This window comes from Macaca thibetana, chromosome 16, assembly GCF_024542745.1.
Source record: "Macaca thibetana thibetana isolate TM-01 chromosome 16, ASM2454274v1, whole genome shotgun sequence".
NCBI classification, from domain to species: Eukaryota; Metazoa; Chordata; class Mammalia; order Primates; family Cercopithecidae; genus Macaca; species Macaca thibetana.
In genome coordinates, this window is record NC_065593.1 from 26,034,910 (window position 1) to 26,050,305 (window position 15,396).

At 51.0% G+C, this 15,396-nt stretch overlaps 1 protein-coding gene across 1 annotated transcript in view; it reads left to right on the forward strand.

Moving 5' to 3' along the window:
• The window catches only part of RAB11FIP4 (RAB11 family interacting protein 4), a 144,382-nt gene that overhangs the window by 77,704 nt on the left and 51,282 nt on the right, over positions 1 to 15,396 (forward strand). The window lies entirely within an intron of this gene.

The following is a 15,396-nucleotide window of genomic DNA, read 5'->3' on the forward strand; positions in this document are numbered from 1 at the left end:
GAAACCGGTCCTTTGCAAAATAGCAAGTGGAGGGCCTGCCCTTGAGGCCCAGCCTGCCAGCTCCTGTTCGCCCTCGCCTGGTGTTCGAGATGACTGGGCCCTGCAGCCCCAGTGAAGGAGGGGCCCGGGAAGGGGAAGGGGACAGAGAGCAGGTTTATTCGGGGTGAACTGCGCTCGTCCATTGCAGTTTACACTCAGTGCTTCCAGGAGCTGGAAAGGCAAACAATAGATTTGGGTCACGAGGGGGTTGGGGGAGGAGATGGTCAGATTTAGAAGGATTCTGGTGCCAAGTAGCTGGTGCTCAGGGCTCTGGGCTGTGAACTTGGGACCCTTCTGATCAGAGCCTCTCTCTCTCCCTTCCTCCCTTCCTCTGCTCAGACCCCCACGCACATGCCACCACTGTCCTGGGCTCCTTTCCCTAGATTTGAGAGGCCCAGGGCAGAGTAGAGAGGGCTTTGGTCTGGCATCCAAATCCTGGCTCTGAATGTCCTTTTGCAGGTTATTTAATCTTTCTGAACCTCAGCCTTCTCATCTGCGAAATGGAAGAGCAATGCATTCTCTGGTGGATCTAGGTTGTGTGGGGCCTGAAGCTCTTACCACATGTGGGTCTCTTTTTAAGGTGAAGAATTTCTGGCCGGGCGTGGTGTCTCACGCCTGTAATCCCAGCACTTCAGGAGGCCAAGGCAGGTGGATCACGAAGTCAAGAGATCGAGACCATCCTGGCCAACATGGTGAAACCCCGTCTCTACTAAAAGTACAAAAAATTGGCTGGGCATGGTGGTGGGCACCTGTAATCCCAGCTACTCGGGAGGCTGAAGCAGGAGAATTGCTTGAACCCGGGAGGCGGAAGCTGCAGTGAACCAAGATTGCACTCCTGCACTCCAGCTTGGTGATAGAGCAACACTCCGTCTCAAAAAAAAAAAGAATCTTAGCATCTTGTGCAAAGTTTACAAAACACTTAGCCATGTGAATGCACTGTCAGGGCTCCTCCAGAGCATGTGAGGGTCCTAGAAGCTTAAGCTCTGTTAGCTTCACAGTAAATCCAGATGTGTTCACGCCTACCTGGTAGGACTGTGAAGGATTAACTGAACTCATATTTGAGCTCCTAGAACAGTGTCTGGCACAGAGTAAGCCCCTCATAAGTATTGGCTTTCATTCTTATTGCCTCTCAGGGTTCCTGTGAGCATTAGACATTTGCAGATTGCCCAAGTAACATCAAATGTGGTGTGGGCAGATGCTGTGCACCTGACACATGCATTCATTAGCTCATCTAATGTGTAGCGTTCACGATGGGCCAGGTGCCATTCTGAGCACTGGGGAACCAATGGCCCCTCTTAAAGCTTTCGGTCTGGGAGGGGTAATTAGGCAGTTAATCACACACATAGGCAGGTCCAAATGTAATGAGGACAGGTGCTATGAGAAAGCAAGGCAAGGCTAGGCACAGTGGCCCATGCCTACAATCCCAGCACTTTGGGAGGAGGATTGCTTGAGCCCAGGAGTTTGAGACTAGCCTGTGCAACATAGGGAGACCTTGTCTCCACAAAAACTGAAAAAAAAAAAAAATTAACTGGGCATGGTGGTGTGTGTCTGTAGTCCCAGCTACTTAGGAGGCTGAGGCGGGAGCAGCACATGAGCCCAGGAGGTTGAGGCTGCAGTGAACCATGATCATGCCATTGCACTCCAGCCTGGGTGACAAAGTAACACCCTCTCTCAAAAAAAAAAAAAAAAAAAAAAAAAAAGACTATATCTAGGGAAAGAAAAGTGAAGAAATGATTTTGATTTGGGGTATAAGGAAAGGCCTCTTTGAGACATTATGAAAGAGTAGGGAAGAATTCTTATTCTCGTTTCTGGTTTGCTTGCAGTTTCTGCATGTCCATCCGTAAGGCAATCTGGCATGGTGACATTAATTAAAGCAACTAAACCGTTTGGCGGTCCAACTAAAATCTAAGCAAATATTATCTCCTCTGAGCCTCTCAACAACTCTGAGATGAGTAAGCAGAGACCCAGGCAAGAGTGACTTTACCTGAGCTGACACAGGTACTAAATGGAGGAGCTGGGATTGAAATCTCCACCCGACTGCCTCACAGGTCCTTTCTTCACATCGTGTGGCTGACACAAAGCAGGGGTGCTCCTGCAGACTCATGTGACCTCATGACCTTCTCAAAGGCCACACGGTCTAATCTCCTCCCCTCTCACTGTGGGAACGGAGGAAGCTGAGGGCCTGAGCATCGCTGCTTCTGAGACCCATCCCACGTCCTCTGTCTGCCACTATCAAAATGGTTGTGACCTCCCTGGGGCAGCAGAGTCCAAGAAAAGTCAGTCTCCCAGACACAGGAAGCCCTCGTGTGGTCCTCAGGCACCTGCACCATGGGTACGGCCGCAGATCTGGCCCTCGCTGATGCAAACACCAGCCCTCTCCTGGCTTTCTGCTCTACCCACTGGCACATTTCTTCCCAGAAGGGTGATTGATGCTCTGCTACTTGTTGCCTTGGAGATGCTCACAGTGACATACATGAGATGCCTTAAAACCATGAAGGTCAGAGTTCAAAAGGCAGGTAGGCAAGCAGGGAGAGCCCAAGTATTGGGCCCAGAGAACTACAGTAGGGGAGCAGGCTTATCTCTGAGCATCCCCACAGGCCTGGCAGAAGCAGGAATGGATGATACGTGGCTCTCATGATCGAACGGAGGGAAGCAGGTGCTTAACACATGGGCTGGGGTGTGGCACCATGGGGATGAGTGCTGCTTAAGCACCTACCATGTGCCACCCACTGTGCCAGGTGCATGAAGCCAGTTACCGAGTGGGCCTTGAAACCATCTTGTGTGGGAGGTATGTTTATCCCCATTTCACAGATGTGAGCACTGAGACTCAGAGAGGCAAGTGAACATTGTCTCCTCTAAAATGACCGTCCCCTATAAACTCCTGGCAGGAGGGCCTTGCCAGCTGAGTCATGGCACTCATCATAAAGGCTTCAAGGGGGAGGGGAGTCGTTAGAGAGGAGACAATGGGCCACATAGTAGATGCAGTTTTCTATAGAAGTTTTATTTTAAAAATCAATGTTACTGTTTTTAAATACAGAAACGTTTGATATTTCCATTAGTCCTGGTTAAAAGCTGAAGGAAATGTTTTTTTTTTTTTGTCTGACGGAGTCTCGCTCTGTCGCCCTGCCACCCTGGCTGGAGTGCAGTGGCGCGATCTCGGCTCACTGCAAGCTCCGCCTCCCGGGTTCACGCCATTCTCCTGCCTCAGCCTCCCGAGTAGCTGGGACTACAGGCGCCCACAACCGCGCCCGGCTAATTTTTTGTATTTTTTTTAGAGACGGGGTTTCACCGTGGTCTCGATCTCCTGACCTTGTGATCCGCCCGCCTCGGCCTCCCAAAGTGCTGGGATTACAGGCGTGAGCCACCGCGCCCGGCAGCAAATGTTTTAAAATCATATGTGATAAAAGTATGTCTGGGAAATGAAAGGTTTTTGTTTTTTTTTTGAGATAGGCTTTCACTGCCACCCTGGCTGGAGTGCAGTGGTGTGATCATGGCTCACTGCAGCCTTGGCCTCCTGATCTCAAACAATCCTTCCACCCCAACCTCCTGAGTACCTGGGACCACAGGCACACACCACCATGCCCAGCTCATTTTTTTTTTTTTTTTTTTTGTAGAGATAAGGTCTTACTATGTTGTCAAGTCTGGTCTCAAACTCATGGCCTCAAGCGATCCTCCTGCCTCAGCCTTCTAAAGTGCTGGGATTACAGACGTGAGCCACTGCGCCCAGCTGGAAATGGGAGTTTTTTAAGTGTCCAGGATTATAATATCTGGTCACATATCTCAGTGCTGGAGCACTCATAGAAGTGTAAACATATTGAGGTCACAGGAACTAAGTGCTTTAGAGATGCTACCCCAGCCAAGCCCCCAACAACTTTGTGAGAGAGATATTATTCTTATCCCCATTTCACAGATAACAGGCTCAGCCGTCAAGCAGGTTGCCCAAGGTCACCCAGCTGGGAAGTGGCCGAGCCCAGCTGCAAAGTCAGGGCTGCTGAAGGGGAGACAGATGGCCGCGTGCCCAGCCGTGAGCAGGCTAGAGGTGCTGGGGGACAGTCTGGGTGTGCACAGAAGCCGCTCCGGAGCTCTCAGTGCTAGTGTGAGGATGAAAGGCCCTCGCCCTGCTGCTGCCCAGGGGGAGAGCCTGAGGCTCAAGCTGGCAATGAACCTTGCAGGCTGGGCCTGGACCTGTGTCTGAAACAGGGAGCCTTGTCAGGTGGGGAGGTGCCTTGGCTGAAGCCCTCAAATGCAGAGTCATGGGGCTGGGCGCAGTGGCTCACACCACTTTGGGAGGCTGAGGTGGGTGGATCACGAGGTCAAGAGATCAAGACCATCCTGGCCAACATGGTGACACCCCATCTCTACTAAAAATACAAAAAATTAGCCGGGCGTGGTGGCAGTCACCTGTAATGCCAGCTACATGGGAGGCTGAGGCAGGAGAACAGCTTGAACCCGGGAGGCGGAGGTTGCAGTGAGCTGAGATTGTGCCATTGCACTCCAGCCTGGGCAAAAAGAGCAAAACTCTATCTTAAAAAAAAAAAAAAAAAAGTAGAGTCATGGAACAGGAAAGGGGCTGCTCACCTGAGGTCAGATCCCCAGACCTGGCTGAGCGCTGCCCTGTCCTCAAAAAGAACCACTGTGCAGTGCCACGTGATGAGTGCTCCCACCATACCCAGCGCGGGGAACCTGGCGAGAGAGTGGCTGGTTCTGGTTCAGGGGTCAGGGCCAGCGCAGGGAGCTGGCAGCCAAGCTGGGCCTTACGTGCTGAGTCATGGCACTCATCATAAAGGCTTCATTCAGAGACACGGCCACAGGCGGCCCCAGCGCTCACCATCCCAGGTCCTTACAACGAACGGCCCAGGATGAGTCCCAGCCGCACACCAGGGATACACCTGTGCATGGGAAGACATGGTCCCTTCTCTCAAAGAATTGCGGTCCGAGGGGAGAAGGCAAGACCATGAACACGGAAATCAGTCAGTAGCGCCCATGCTGATAGAGAAAGTGGGTAAAGGAGGAGAAGCAGAAGGGAAGACAGGGATGGCCATGGTGGGGGTTTTTCTCTAGGAAGAGAGCCTCATGCGGGAGGTGACCTGAGCTGAGCCAGACACAAGTGAGGGATGGAGGCCGGGCACGGTGGTTCACGCCTGTAATCCTAGTACTTTGGGAGGCCGAGGAGGGTGGATATCTTGAGGTCAGAAGTTCGAGACCAGCCTGGCCAACATGGTGAAACCCCATCTCTGCTAAACATACAAAAATTAACTGGGCGTGGTGGCGGGCACCTGTAGACCCAGCTACTCAGGAGGCTGAGGCAGGAGAATCGCTTGAACCTGGGAGGTGGAGGTTGCAGTGAGCTGAGATTGCACCACTACACTCCAGCCTGGGCGACAGAGCAAGACTCGTCTCGAAAAAACAAAAAAGAAAAAAAGAAGTGAGAGATGGAGGCACGTGAGGTGGGGGAGTGGGAAAGAGCGTGGCTGTTTGGTGGCTGAGTGATGGGAAGGCGGAATGGAATGGAAGGAGGACCCGGGCGGAGGTTCTGAGAGCACGAGCAAGGAGTCTGCACAAGAGGCCAGGCGAGGGTTTTCAGCTGGGAAATGACAAGACTTGCTTGATGTTTTAAAAAGATCTCTGGCGAGTCACAGTGGCTCACGCTTGTAATCCCAGCACTTTGGGAGGCTGAGGCAGGTGGATCGCTTGAGACCAGGAGTTCAAGACCAGCCTGGACGACAAAGCAAGACCCAGTCTCTACAAAAAAAAAGAAAGAAAAAAAAAAGGAAGAAAGAAAAAAAGAAAAGAAAGAAAGAAAGAAAAATTAGCTGGGCATGTTGCATGTTCCTGTAGTCCTAGCTACTTGGAGGCTGAGATGGGAGGATCACTGGAGCCCAGGAGTTAGAGGCTACAGGAGTTGAGATCACGCCACTGCACTTCAGCCTGGGTGACAGAGCGAGACTCTGTCTCAAAACAGAGGCCCTGCAGCACCTGGAGGAAGATAGCACTGGAATCGGGAAGAATTAGAGGGTTGCATTTGTCCAAGGAAAAGAAGGTGAGAAGGAGGTGGCTTGGTCTAGGGCAGTGAGAAGCGGTCAGCTCGGCCAGGCTGCCAGGACTGCTGATATGGGTGGAGGAAAGAGTCATCCAGGGCTATCCCGTGGTCCTCACCTGAGCTCCTGCATGGAGGTTGATGCCATTTGCTCAGCAGGCATGAAGGGGAAACTCGACATTTGGGCGGTGGGCATGTTAATTTGACTGCCCACTGAATAGTCAGTTGAAGTCATCTGCACACTGGTATGCGTCCATATCCCGTTGAGGTCCAAGGCCCTTGATCTCCCACCTGCTGGAAGTGTTGGCTGCTGCAGACCGTCCCCAGGAGCCAAAGGGGCTACATTGCCCAGGATGACAGATCCACCCTGGGGCAGCCCTCATCTGAAGACTGGTCCATGTGGGGACACAATGATTTTGCCCCCTTACCTCTTTCTGGGCAACTTTGAAGGACTGTCCTGGCTCCAGATGACCCGGGGGTCAGCTGAGGCTCCTTGCAGCTGCAATGCAATCCACTTCTCCCTCTGCCCACCCTGTATCCCTTGTGCCCTCACAGGCCAAGCCCTAAGACATTCCCCGGTCAACTTCCTCACAGGCAACTGGATGCATTTAGTTTGGAGCTCCGGGAAGAGGTCTAGGCTGGGCAACAACAATGTGGGGTGAGGACATCATGGGAATTTAAAGTCTCAGGCTAGGTGAGAAGGGAAGAGGACTGAAGCACAGAGCATGCCAACCTTGAGAGCTGAGGGTGGTGCCCTGGAACCAAGCCAAGAAAGGTTTAAAGGGACCAGGCGTGATGGCTCACGCCTGTAATCCCAGTACTTTGGGAGGCCGAGGTGGGTGGATCACTTATCGGGGTTCGAGACCAGCCTGGCCAATATGGTGAAACCCATCTCTACTGAAAATACACAAGTTAGCCAGATGTGGTGGTGCATGCCTCTAGTCCCAGCTACTCAGGGGGGCTGAGGCAGGAGATTCACCTGAACCTGGGAGACAGAGGTTCAGTGAGCTGAGATTGCGCCACTGCACTCCAGCCTGGGGGACAGAGCTAGACTCCACCTCAAAAAAGAGAAAAAAAAAAAAAAAAGAAAGAAAGTGTTTAAAGGAGAGATCTGGTGCCTATAATCCCATCTACCTGGGAGGCTAAGGCAGAAGAATAGCTTGAACCCAGGAGGTGGAGGTTGCAGTGAGCCGAGATCGCGCCACTGCACTCCAGCCTGGGCATGACAGAGCGAAACTCTGTCTGAAAAAAAAAAAAAAAAGGGAGAGATTCACCTCGCCAGGTGCTATGAGGATTGTCCGGGTAAGATGAGGACCCATGACACTCTAGTTAGTTCATTTCAACCGCTGTGGTGTTCAGGGAGGAACTTGGAGGAACTTTCAAAGCCAGGGGCATCATCTGGTGAGGAGAGGAACTCGCAGAGAAGGAGAAATGGATGATTTAGAAGGGGAGTGGCAGGAGCAAAACCTTGGAGGGGATGGGGTCCAGGGCCCACATGGAAGGGTCCATCTGTGAATAATGCTTTGTATCAGGAAGAAGGCAGAGTAGAGGCACCTGTGCAGGTTGGAGCGTAGACCTGGTGGGGAGGTCATTAGGCACGGTCATTGGCTGTGAGTGAGTGGTGGGAAGCGGTGCTGGAGATGAGAAGACAAGAAAAAAGAGTCAGCTTAACCTGCAAGTCTCCCGGCTGCAAAGGGCACTGGTGTGCTTCAAACCTAACTCTGGGCTTCATTCGCTGGAAAAAGCACAAAGATATTCTAAGCTGTCAAGACGTGGTAGGTTCAGCAAGTAATACTAGTTACAGTAAAAAGATTTGAGCTGTTGCTATGCTAAGCATTCGTCGTGCATTCTGTCATTTAACAAGCCATCCCTCAAAACCCCTGTGACACAGATACAGTTGGTCCTTATTAGTTGCACATTCTGTATTTGCAAATTTGCCTGCTTGCTGAAATTCATTTGTAACACCAAAATCAATACTCGCAGAGCCTTTGTGGTCATTTGCAAACATTCTTAGGGTGGTGAAGATGTGAGTTTCCCAACGTGCATGTTCCCAGCTGAGGTCAAACAAGGCGACAAGCGGCCGTCTTGTTTCAGCTGTCATACTGTAAACGAGTGTCCTCTTCACGGTCTAGTTAGTGCCACATTTTCTGCATTTTTGTGTTTTTTATTGGCGATTTTGCTATTTGAAATGGCCCCCAAAGGCTGTCTAGTGTTCCTAAAGGCAAGAAGGCTGAGATGTGCCTTGTGGAGAAAATAACGACTGTTAGATAAGCTTTGCCCAGGCGTGAGCTACAGTGAGTTCAATGTTAATGAATCAACAATATGTATTAAATACAGTGTCTTTAAACAGAGACATGCTTCAAACAAGGTTATGCGTTGATTGTTTGATGAAAATGTGATCAGAGGCTCACAGGAATTCAACCAGTATTTCCCCTAGGGGCAATGTTTCAGTATTCACGATTCTGTGTTCGTAGTGACTTCATAGAGCATAACTACTGCAAATAATGAGAATCGACTGTACTTTTGTTGTTTTTTGATACAGAGTCCTCCTCTGTCGCCCACGCTAGAGTGCAGTGGTGCAATATTGGCTCACTGCAACGTCTGCCTCCTGGGTTCAAGCGATTCTCCTGCCTCAGCCTCCCAAGTAGCTGGGATTACAGGTGCACACCATCACGCCTGGCTAATTTTGTATTTTTAGTAGAGAGATTTCACCATGTTGACCAGGCTGGTCTTGAACTCCTAACCTCAAGGGATCCACCCACCTCAGGCTCCCAAAGTGCTGGGATTATAGGTGTGAGCCACCGTGCCCAGCCTCATGTGTACTATCAACCCTGTTGGTCACATAAGAAACCAAGGCTAAGAGACTAGACAAGCTACAGGTAGTAGCAGAGCTGGGGCTGAAACCTGGGCTGGCGGGGCACTACGGGGCTTTGCCCCATGAATGTGGCCTCGTGATCCAGTGGGGACCGCAGGGGACCTGGCTTGGAAGAAAGGTTTCTTTTTTAGGACACCCTTTGAGCAGCCGGTCTCCCCACTGCGCTGGCCTCTCCAGTTTCTACCTGAACACAGAAGCTCCTTCAGCCCGCCTGGGCTGCAGCCACAGAGCTGTTGCCAGGCTATGGTTTTCCCCTAAGTGGGTAGAACAGTGGCTCCGTGTCCAGAGGCCGGGCGCCTTTGGTTTTCCTTTGCCCAGCCCAGCCCAGCCCTGGCAGGGGAGGCACAAAGGAGGCATCTGTGACTGAGCACGGAGGCCAGCCAGTCTCTCGACACCAGCCCATCCGGTCTGCTGCGGCCTCCTGTTTATTCAGGGATAAACTTGGGCAGGCCCCAGGGAGCCACCCTCTCCTCAGCCCCACCGCCTTCTCCACAGGGCAGAGCCCACAGCCCTTCTTCTGTCTTTTGTGGGGTGGCTTGCTTGTTGTGGTTTGGGATACTTCTTCATCCCAGCATCACTGAGATAATTTAGGAGACAATTGTGGGGCACTCTGTTTGCTTTCAGAGTGGAGTTACAAGCCTTTCAGTGCGTGTCCTTCCAACCCCAGAACAGACTCAGAGTTGTCATCGTCCACTGTCATCCTGGCCTAACAGTTATTCTTCTCTCAGGAGGCGGCTAAATCTGAGACTAATGGCTGCCACCTGGCGTGTTCCTCAGGGAGGCAGGGAGCACCCACACGACTGTGAGGACGGGGCACTTACCTGGTGGGGGCTCAGTGCTCCCCTGTGGGGCTGAGGAAGAAGCCCGGGCTTGAGGAAAATCTGGGTGCCTGCCGCCCACCCTTCTTGACTCATCAGATATAGATGAGAAGCCATGGCTGGGAGGGCGCGAAGCTGAGAGCAGAGCCCCAGGTCCCCAGACAAGCTGTGGGGAGAAGAGCAGCGCGGGTGTCAGAGGTGCCTGGACAGGCGGCCGGCAGGTCCACAGCAAGGCTGCACCTTGTTCTTCCTTGATCTCTGGGTGGCCAGCACTAGGCCTGGCCTACGGTTCCTGCTCAGTGATTCTTGTTTGAGTAAATGAACGACGGGGTGAATGAATGGATGGTCTTATTTCTATGATGGTTACTTTGGGGAAGTTATTTTATTATACAAACCTGAGCTTCTCTTTTTTACATAGGATAATGGCTAGGTGCACAGTCTCTGGAGCCAGGCTGCCTGGGTTTGACTCCTGGCTCTCAACTTACTAGCTGTATATCCTTGAGTAACCTTTCTGAGCCTCAGTTTCCCCATCTGTAAAATGGGGATAATACCTGCCTCGTAGGGTTGTCGGGAGGATTAAATGAGGTCATATCACATGAAGCACTAGAATGGAGCTTGTGTATATTAAGTGCTGTGTGACCATTTGCTGTTAATACTTTTTTTTTTTTTTTTTTTTTTGAGAAGGAGTCTCACTCTGTCACCCAAACTGGAGTGCAGTGGCTAGATCTCGGCTCACTGCAACCTCCACCTCCCAGGTTCAGGTGATTCTCCTGCCTCGGCCTCCTGAGTAACTGGGATTACAGGCGACCACCACCATGCCCAGCTAATTTTTGTATCTTTAGTAGAGACGGGGTTTCCCCATGTTGGCCAGGCTGGTCTTGAACCCTTGACCTCAAAGATCCACCCGCCTTGGCCTCCCAAAGTGCTGGGATTACAGGCGTGAGCCACCGCACCTGGCCAGCTGTTAATACCTTTAAGATGAACGTAACATCTGCCTTCTGTGTGTGTTGGGAGCCTGGTACATTGTTTTCCCAAGTGTGCTCTTCTCAGAACGCTGATCCCTTGTGTTGTTAAATAAGAAGGGTCCTGTCCAAGCCCAATTGCCTTAAGGAAGCCTGGGGTTAAAAGCTAGGGAGGCTTCTCTCCTGCAGAGGTGCCTGTGACATCTCCAAGAGGGAGTGATTTGACCACAGATCACTTGCTTGCTATCACAGTGGGATGGGGTTTCCACAAAACACATCTTTGAAAACAACAAATACTTCTTCCTTCCCTCTATCCCTGGAGCCCTGGCCTCATCCTGCTTAGCTTATCTGGTAGCAGCCAGGGAAATGGCAGGATGTGTCTCCCTGGGCTCAGAACTGGGGCAGGAGGCAGCAGCCAAGTCAACACCAGGCAGTGGCCACTCCTCGGCTCTAAGCTAGCAGGCAGGACCACAGAGGTGCATGTGGGTGAATCATAGACACCTGATGTGGGCTGCAACTGATTGAGACACTGCTGAGTTGGACAGTGGACACCTGCAACCCAAGGATGATGAAGAGGAACTTGAGGCCTTTTATTGCTCCTGGTCTTCAATCATCCTTATTAGTTTCTGCTGCTTCCCAGGCAATTCTAGTTGCTGTAAGTAAGCCAATGATGCAACGAGAGAGGCAGAAGGGAGTCCTGAACATGGGCCAGATCTGGGTACAAATCTTGGCTCTGCCACCACTTAATCCTCTTGAGCCTCAGTTTCCTTATCTGTATCATGAGTGCGGTAACATCTACTCTACAAGATTGTTGGATTAACATAAGAAATGAAGTGGCTGCCACATAGTTCATAGCTATTATTAATAATAGGCTGCAGGGAAATGTTCTCTCCTTGGTTTCGGGGCCCCTGTCCAAGGTTCCTGTTAGGTAGAGGAGTTGTTTCTTCAGAGTTGAGATGTGATGTGTCTGGGAAGAGGGCAGCTTGATCTTGAGAAAGGTCTCTCTCCTTTCAAATGCCCATCTCAGGAACTTCAGAAAAGGCTTCCGCTAATTCACAAATCAAGTTCTCAGCTTTCCATTGTCTGAGGGTGAGGGATTCTCAGTCCCATTCAGGGCCCTAACCATTCCCCAGGTGACTACTGTGTGCCAGACATGTTAGGAGCTTAAGTCCAAAGACACCAGAGGCATGGACCCTGTCCTCAGGAATTGCAGAATTGTAGGGGACCTGACAGGAGGCCAATCCTGACAATTCAGTGTGTTCCTCATAGTAACGGAGCTTGTGATTGAGGCATAGAGATCATGAAGTGAAGGAATAATTTATTATCACTGGAGAAGACAGGGAAGGCATCACCTGGGAAATCATACCTGGGTGGAGTTTTGAAGGATGAATAGGAGTTTGCCTAGTGGACAGAGGAGGCCAAAAGTTTGGTACTAAAAACAGCATACCTATTCTACTCCCAACCACCTCCCTTTTCTAGGATTGGTGTGGGTCCGTCTGCCATTAGCAAGCTTTGTGACTATAGGTAAGTCATTTCTTCTCTCTAGGCCTCAGTTTCTCATTTGTGAAATGGGATCCCTTCAAGCTTTAATGCACTGTGATTTCATGTTTATGTAGGCCTAGATAATTGTTTTAAAGTCCTCATATTTGCAAAACACTTGGCGAAAGTCTTTGACTTTTTCTCTTCTAACGCACCTCCCAGTCTTACAAAGTGGGTTGTACTCTCTCCATTTGACTGAGGAGGAAACTGAGGCTTGGTGAAGTTACTTGCCTTTAGCCAATGTGTGGCAGATCCAGGCCTCAAATCCAGGTCTTCCGGCCCTGAATTCCACTGTTTCTCCACTGCTCCACACAGCCTCTCATCCCACAAGCCCTCGGCGGCTGCACATAATGATCCTGGACAGATTACTGCCTTGTGCAGGCTCCTGTCCGATGTTACTCCTGACAGTTGGGGAGGAGGAGGAGCGAGAACACTGTGTGCCAGGATGCCAGGCCTCGGCCCTGAAGAAGGAGCTTATGAGAAAGAGGCAAGCAGGGAGGCAGCAGGTAGGACGTTGAGCATGGTCAAGAAAGGCTGTTTTGGCCAGAGAGTGGGTAAAGAATAAAGTCTGGAGTAGCAGGCAAGTGCACAGCCACCCTTTCCTGAAGCAAAAATTGGTGCCTAAATCCAAAGTGAAAATAGTCCCCCTGGCCGGGTGCGGTGGCTCATGCCTGTAATCCCAGCGCTTTGGGAGGCCGAAGTGAGCGGATCGCTTTAGGTCAGGAGATTGAGACAACCCTGGCCAACATGGTGAAACCCTGTCTCTACTAAAAATAAAAAAATTAGCTGGGTGTGGTGGCACATGCCTGTGATCCCAGCTACTCCGGAGGTTGAGGCATGAGAATTGCTTGAACCCAAGAGGCAGAGGTTGCAGTGAGCTGAGATCACACCACTGCACTCCAGCCTGGCGACAGAGCCAGACTCCGTCTCAAACAAACAAAAAAAAAAAAAGAAAGGAAATAGTCCCCCTGGCTGCAGGGTCTCTGTGTGCCCGTACCCTGCTTTGTTTTTCTTCAGAGCACATATTATACATGTCACTCATTAATTTATTGTTTCATCACCCGACTTCTCCACTAAAATGTCAGCTCCACGAGAATCAATCAAGACTTGGTACTGATCAAGGCTGTGTCTACAACACCTAGAACAGAGCCTGGCACTAACTGTTCTTGAACGAATGAAGGAATTAATGAAGGAATGACTGATAGAATGAAGGAATGAATGAAAGAATGAAGGATTGAAAGAACAAACGATCCCTTCACCTGTGATCATGTCAGCACCCACTGTTGTCAGCAAGCCTTTAGCAAAGCAGTTCCCAAACCGCTGCATCAGAATCACTGGGATCTTTAAAAACTGCCAACACCTGGCTTCCACCGTGACATTCAGATTAGGTTGCCATGGGGTATGTTATTGACAATTTTTTTTTTTTTTTTTTTTTGAGACGGAGTCTCGCTCTGTCGCCCCGGCTGGAGTGCAGTGGCGTGATCTCAGCTCACCGCAAGCTCCGCCTCCTGGGTTCATGCCATTCTCCTGCCTCAGCCTCCCGAGTAGCTGGGACTACAGGCGCTTGCCACCACGCCTGGCTAATTTTTTTGTATTTTTAGTGGAGACGGGGGTTTCACTGTGTTAGCCAGGCTGGTCTCAATCTCCTGACCTCGTGATCCGCCACCTTGGCCTCCCAAAGTGCTGGGATTACAGGCGTGAGCCACCGCGCCTGGCCTGTTACTAACATTTTTTTAGGTTCAAGTGATTCCAATCGTTTTTTAAGTTCTTCAGGTGATCCTGATGTGCAGTGCAGTTTAGGAACCACTGCTTTAAAGGGTTGTCTACTCCTAAAAAAGGGCAGTCCACTCCTACAAAGCTTCCAGCTGAGTTAATGGCCAATCAGAGACATGGGCAGTGGCACCCTGGGTGGGACCTCTGTGCTGCCCAAGTCTGGGAGGAGGTGGGGGCGGTGAGGTGTATGGGGAGAGAAGAGTTGTTTTCACTGTCTGGGTTTGCAGTTACCTGATGTTACCAAGAGTAGAGGAAAAGGAAGTTTTTCTCCTTGCCCTCACCCAATTCAAGTCAAAAGAAGACCTTGCTGGACTTCCTCCTCCCCTGCCACCTCCTCTTCTTGGATGACTGAATGAGTCAGAGGGGATGTTTGTTAGGGAGGAAACACTGGTTTTCTCACCATTTTCCCCCTTTCTTTGGGCTGGAATGAGTAAGAAAACCCATTTTTTTTTTTTTTTTTTTTGAGACGGAGTCTCGCTCTGTCACCCAGGCTGGAGTGCAGTGGCCGGATCTCAGCTCACTGCAAGCTCCACCTCCCGGGTTTACGCCATTCTCCTGCCTCAGCCTCCCGAGTAGCTGGGACTACAGGCACTCGCCACCTTGCCTGGCTAGTTTTTTTTTTTTTTGTATTTTTTTAGTAGAGACGGGGTTTCACCGTGTTAGCCAGGATGGTCTCGATCTCCTGACCTCGTGATCCGCCCGTCTCGGCCTCCCAAAGTGCTGGGATTACAGGCTTGAGCCACCGCACCCGGCCGAAAACCCATTGTTTATACATGCACACATTGACAAAAATAGAGCTTGGAGCTTCTGAAGACTCAACCTGGGCTCCAGAGTCAATAAGTCCAGGTCCTACTACATCTGCACAGCATCCAGCCAGATGTTATGAGAGAGCCCAGCCCCAGGGGCAGACTGGTGAAATCATCCCAGCCAATGGACAGTCACCAACACCGGGGTGTTTGCCAAGGGAAACACCTTGTTTCCACAGTCCAAGATCCTCTCCTGGGCTGGCACAGAGTTGCAGAATTGGAAGAGACCTAAAGATGCTGTCCAGCCAAGAGCTTTTCCAGGGGAGGAGTCTGAGGCCCAAAAAGTTAGGGAGAGCCCAGAACCCAGGCCTCCTGCATCTTCACTGGGTTTGGTGGGAAGAGGCAGAGGAAGGAGTGGTCAGAGAAGATGCCAGCTTAGTGCAGACCCCTAGACACATCCCCACTGGAGAGAGAGGGCTCTGGGATCCAGGAGTCACTCCCATTTTTTGTCTAAATAAAAAATTGGGGGCCAGGTGTGGTGGCTCACGCCTGTAATTCTAGCACTTTGGGAGGCCGAAGCGGGCAGATCACTTGAGGCCAGTTTGAG